We start from the raw sequence: 6,309 nt of genomic DNA on the forward strand, positions 1-6,309 counted from the left end.
AAAATAAAGATTTTAATTACAGTTAATCATTTTATCACTGAGCGCGCTCTCAGTGCTGCTGTGAAGGTGGCGGTGTTCTGACAAACTATCCTACTTTGGCAAAACGTCCTACCGTAAGTAGTTTATGCACATTTCTGCTGTCACAGAGTAATTCCAGCACCAATTTAAGTAGGTATGAGGGTAGGTATGAGGGCCAGGTAGGATGGATTCCCAGAACAGCGGCAGCACATCAGCGCTCTGAAACCATTTAAACATAAAAGCTGACTGTCCCACCGCCAAACGTGGAAATCACTCGTTTGCAGAACAAAGTCAGATGAATGTGACTGATTGAACACATATTCTTGGTGTGTTTTGCGTTCTTGTAACTGCGACAGCAGTAGAGTAGGGGCGTTTCTACACCTAAAGCTCGTTTACTCTGATCCCAATCCGAGTTTCTAAACTGATGGTTTGGTTTGTATTCACACAGAAAAATCAAAGTGAACTCCAAACAAAATGCGTCACTACAAACAACGTGAAAATGTCTGCAAAAGGTTCCATCAGAAAAACATTTAAATGCGATTAGATTAAAACAAACTGTCAACTTACCATCGGAACCTGAGGCGAGAGTCACGGAGAGTATGATCCACGGCACAAATCCTGCGCGGAAGATGTTACACATGTTCTTGGTGACATTTCTATAAATACCAAACAAAGTTTCCAAAGTCGATTCCAAATACAACTCCATGTTTCAGCTTCTGTTTTACGGTGTACCAGTGGATCAATATCAGTCTGCGTATTGATACTGAAACTTTAGACCTGTAAGTTCCTGCTCTGAACTTGATTTGAATGTTCGAAACTGAATTTTTAACGTCACTGATTTGAGCTAAAGGTGTATTTTGTTATCAAAAGAGGACACAGGAGGAGACGAATACAATACGAAGAAACTCCAGTGTAAAAAATACCTGATATAGGAACTATTTATCCTTCTGCTGAGACGCCTGTGCGATGGCCGAGGCTGTTTCTTTTCTTGGAGATACTTTCTCCTGCCTTACAGAAAATCATATGTATATATATATATATATATATATATATATATATATACACACATATATATATATATATATATATATATACACACACAACAATGTTATGAAGGCATGGATCCATCCTTTCCTTTATCAGCAGGTCAGGCTGCTGATGGTGGTGATGTAGGGGTGTGGGCCATAATTTCTTGACACACTTTGTACCCTTCCTTGAACATTAAAATTAGTTCACTGCACTCAAATCGTTTCAACAGTCAGCAGATTTCAATCCAACAGATCACCTTTGGGATGTAGTTGAATGAGAGTGTGGCAGCACGAGGTGGAAATAAAGTAATTACTCTTCACAGTTTTAAAAAGACAACGCCACCCTGGGAATTTCACCCAGAGAATACTGGAGGTAACACTAATCACTACGAAGGCAGTTAGGTTTGTTATACTCAATACAGAGACGAGGTTCAATGATAAAATAAATTGACAATTTATTAATTAAAACAACATTTAAAAGCACAGTGATAAATATCAATGTAAAAGTATGCAAAAAAAGGTATTCAGAGCTGAGGCTTACCAGTGGAGGGCAGGGATGCCACACACAAACTCAAAAAAAGAAAATACACCAAGACACAAGTGCAGCACACTCACACTAATAAATTAAACAAGGCAGGTGTGTACACTCAGAGGATCCCACCACCAAGGCACCCTAGTCTCCTCCACGTCAGCACTCCGCATCTGAATAAAAGAAACAAAGGAAATTTTAATATATTACAACAAAACTAATATATAGCGCTGGGGATAACCCAACTGCAAGACCACACTGGTGATCTGCAGCTAGAAAAGGGCCTCCCACCAGTGGCGTAACAAAAATCCAAACTACAAATCAAACAGTAAAACATACAATCTGGGTAAAACTCTAAAATATGGAGCAAACGGAATCGCCGTAGTGCTCCGACTTGCCGCCTGCACGGCTATAAGTTAATTATCCAGTCAGTTAATCAATATGCGCCGGCCGACCAGCGTGGCATGCATATGGCCGTTGTCCACGCCGACGTCCACTTTAAAGGCTGGCAGCAGCAAAGAAACTTCGCAGCGGAACAGACAGTAAAAGTAAAGTAAAACAAAGCAAAGGATCACAGCAAAGCAAAGCAAAGCAAAGCAAAGCAGCAGCACTTCAGTTCACGTAGCTTGGCGCAAAACTCAGGCCCACACTTCCTGCAAAGCATAATAAATAATTACTATAAAAGAACAACAGAAGGCAGAGAGCGTGACAGAAGTTGATTACGTACCAAGTAAGCCGTGTCATAAAACGTAAGCAGAATGGCTCAGAGGAGGCTTCTACAGCTACGACCTACAAACAATAGCTGTTTACCATCAAGCAAAGTAATATATACACTACAATGAGTAAACACCTACCAGCTGCGATGGAGGCTTCAGAAAAGTAACCCGCAACTAATCTCAGCAACACCAACAGGAAGTCAGGTGACCAAAAAGGAGGTCACAGGCAAGCGATCCAGGGACACTCAAATGGCCACTATTTATACTAGCGCCCCCTAATGCGCCAGGCTGAAAGTGGGTTGGACCGAGGGATACCATTCATCCTGCCACAATCTACCCCTCCTTTTTGCATCGTCGCCCCGACGATGGATTACAAAGACACCCAAGTTAATCCCAAGGCCTAAAAAATGCAGAGACAGCATGTACCCTAAGCTCAAAAATAGAGTTTGCAGCCCCTTGTGCCACCTCCCCGTTGGTCTTGGGAGATGATGGATGTTTGAATGCTGGCCAGCCGTGGACCGGTGGTTCTTCACAAAACCAGATTTCTTGTATCAGAACTTGTAGAGGGAGCAGGAAGAGAGCTAGATGGAACTGGTGCTGCACTCGGAGTAACTGTACAAGTGGCTGGAACATCGGAAGTTCGATCTTCTGGTGGGAGCAACAACTCAGAGCTACTTGGAATCACTGCCACTGGGCTGTAAGATGGTGAAACATTTACTTGAGGAGCTCCTATGCTCAGGAATAACAGGTCACTGTCACTTGATGAGTCATGTTCTGGCTCTGCGGATGATATTTCTGGTCCATGTGGGCTACCGCACGGAGCAGGCCCTTCTGATGGTGTAGGTGCCATTACCACAGCCTTCAGCAAGGTACGATGAACATGCTTCACACTGCTAGGATCATCTGCAGGTGCAATGGTATATACTGCCCCACCTCCTTTAGGTGCCTTCAGGATTCTATATACCGCTGGTTTCCATCGATCTTGGATTTTACATCTCCCTCTTCCACTCAAATCGCGCAGGAACACCAACTGCCCGTCGTTCAATGGCGCCTCTTTCACATTTTTATCATGGTGCCTCTTTCTGCGGTCGGCAGCCAGTTGCAGTCGTTCCTTGGCTCCTTCATGTACAACCTGTAGCCGGGCTTTATGCTCCTGAATCCACTCGTGCACATCTCCACTGATGGGGTCCGGTACTCTGCCCAACAGAAAGTCCACTGGCAACCTGGGTTCTTGCCCAAACATCAGTAAGAATGGAGTTTCCCCAGTAGCCTGATGGGGAGTGGTATTATAACAGTAGAGTAACTGGGGCAAACATACATTCCAGTCTCTTTTTCTGGATACTGGCAGGGTCCGCAACAAATTGTGCAAAGTCCTATTAAAACGTTCGCACTGACCATTTCCAGCCAGATGATAAGGAGTAGTATGGGACTTCTCAATACCATAAAACTTGCAGAGCTGCTGGATCAGGGAGCTTTCAAAGTTACGACCCTGATCGGAATGAATACGGGCAGGTACACCAAACTTGAAAACCACTCAGTCACGAGAACCTGGGCCACTGTAGCAGCACATTGGTCACGAGTGGGGACAGCCAATGTATACTTGCTGAAAACATCAGTCATTACCAAGACGTTCTCCAGCCCATTCCGGTGGGTTCAAGCAGGGTGTAATCAATGGCCAAGATTTCATTTGGTCGAGAAGCCAACAAATGTCCCATGAAACTTTGAGCTGCTGGTTGGGTGTCTTTTGCAACTTGGCAACGTTCACATCTCTGACACCAGCGAGCTACCTCAGCAGACATACCTGGCCAGTAGCACCGTGAGCGAAGAAGTGCTAGGGTCCTTTCCACACCTTGATGGCCGTGCTCCTGATGAACATGAGTCAGCACCTGCTCAATTAGTGCACTCGGCAGCAAAAGCTGAAGTACCACCTCAGCACCGTCAGGGCGATGAACCTGACGATACAGAACTCCATCCCTTTCAATCAGACGATCCCATTGTCGTAGCAGCACCAGAGCAGGTGGGGCAAGCTGCTGCCGCTCCTCAAAGCTGGGTCGCTGCTTCCGTCTCCAGAACACCAAGATCTCTTTTATCACTGGGTCGACCTGTTGGAGGGTATGAAGATCAGGAGTAGTGAGATGGGGCAAAACTGTAATGGCAGCTTGTGATACCTCAGCTGGTCCCAGCCGCAAGGCTTGTTGAAGAGGTTCGGGCAAGGCTGTACCAGGAACCATGGCTTTAATTTCCTGAGGATCGGGTGGATGCTGGCGAGATAAAGCGTCTGCATTCTTATTACTCCTTCCTGACCTGTACTTTAAGTCGAAGTCAAACGAAGCGAGCTGAGCTGCCCAGCGCTGTTCAGTAGCCCCAAGTTTAGCAGAAGACAAGTGACTAAGAGGATTGTTGTCGGTGTAAACAATACACTTGTGGCCCAACAAGTACTCTCTAAACTTCTCAGTCATGGCCCACTTAAGTGCCAAAACTCCAGCTTCATTGAGCTATAATTTAGCATATTGCGCTCAGTAGGCCTCAAACCCCGACTGGCATAGGCTATTGGCCTCACCTTACCTCCCTGCTCCTGGGAGAGCACTGCCCCTAGGCCGCCATGGCTGGCATCCACTTCTAAAATAAAAGGCAAAGAGAAATCTGCATAAGCAAGCACTGGTGCTGTTGTCAGTTTAGTCTTTAATGCCTCAAAACTTTGAGCACACTCTGAAGTCCAGTTCTCCGCTACACCATGCTCTGACCTCTTCTTTGATTTTCTGCCTCCCACTCTGCCACCAGTCTATGCAGAGGTGCCGCCAACTTAGCAAAACCCTCTACTGAAACGGCGATAATAGCTGGCAAACCCAAGAAAGGAGCGTAGTTCAAACAGTCTTAGGAGGCTGCCAGTTAGCCACCACTTCCACCTTGCTAGGGTCGGTGGAGACGCCTGATCGGAGATGACGTGGCCCAAGTAGCGAACCTCCCGCTGGAAAAAGGCACATTTGGCAAGCTTTGCTTTCAAGCCCTCCTGCTGAAGCCGACCCAGCACCACATCCAGCCGCTCAAGATGTTGCTGTACTGTTGATGAGAAGATTACAATGTCATCAAGATAGAGAAGCAGAGACTGGCACTGTTGATCACCGAAAAGGCGTTGCATTAGTCTCTGGAAGGTGCTAGGGGCATTACAGAGCCCAAATGGCATTCGGTTCCACTCAAATAAGCCGAAAGGAGTACAGAAGGCAGTCTTGGGCTTATCCTCTTCCGTAACTGGGACCTGATTGTAGCCACTTGCTAAATCCATGGTGGAAAACCAACGGGCACCAGTCAGCGCATCTAGGGATTCTTCAATGCGCGGCAGGGGGAATGCATCTTTCCTTGTCTTGTTGTTCAATTGCCGATAATCAACACACATGCGGGGGCTGCCATCCTTTTTCTTAACGAGCACGATGGGAGAAGCATAGGGGCTGCTACTCTCTCTAATCACCTTGGCCCCTAGTAACTGATTAATATGCTCTTTCACAACCTCATACTCTGAAGGGGGGATGCGCCTATAACGCTGCCGCACGGGGATATCATCTAAGAGCGGAATGTCATGGGAGATCAAGTTAGTGCAACCCAAATCAGTGTCATGAGCAGAAAAGACAGAGCTGTATTTGTTAAGGAGAGACCTCACCTGTCCCTGTTCCTCTGCTGACAGTTTAGACAAATCAATTCCTTCCATCTGATCCTGCACAGTAGGAGTGGCAGTGTGAGATGCCATTGTGGCTATGTTAGGGGTATTTCTGTCACACCAGCAGGCAAACTGACCACATGAACATCTTCCAGGGTCCCTATAACGGTCCTGGGATGAAGCAAGACTGCCGTGGTCCCTACATTAACAACTGGTATGTATGCAGTACCTCTAACCACTCGAACCAATGCAGGGGACGCTAAAAGTCCAGCAGGCAAGTTAACATCATTAGGTTCAAATAACACGGTGGCACCTGAATATTGCTCAGAACAGGTGGCGCCACTATTTTCATTACACCACCGAATG

At 46.3% G+C, this 6,309-nt stretch overlaps 1 long non-coding RNA gene across 2 annotated transcripts; it reads right to left on the reverse strand.

Annotated features, from left to right (window-relative positions):
• Nucleotides 1–1,660: 1,660 nt before the first annotated feature.
• On the reverse strand, nucleotides 1,661–2,777 carry LOC120437386. Of its 2 annotated transcripts, XR_005611078.1 has the most exons (3): nucleotides 2,430–2,777; nucleotides 2,303–2,364; nucleotides 1,661–1,748 (listed from the first exon to the last, which is right to left on the reverse strand). It is a non-coding gene; the product is annotated as an uncharacterized LOC120437386 (long non-coding RNA). The 2 variants fall into 2 exon arrangements; XR_005611077.1 differs by having other exon boundaries at nucleotides 2,303–2,777.
• Between the last annotated feature and the right edge of the window lie 3,532 nt (nucleotides 2,778–6,309).

Source organism: Oreochromis aureus, linkage group 3 (genome assembly GCF_013358895.1).
Source record: "Oreochromis aureus strain Israel breed Guangdong linkage group 3, ZZ_aureus, whole genome shotgun sequence".
Lineage (NCBI taxonomy): Eukaryota > Metazoa > Chordata > Actinopteri > Cichliformes > Cichlidae > Oreochromis > Oreochromis aureus.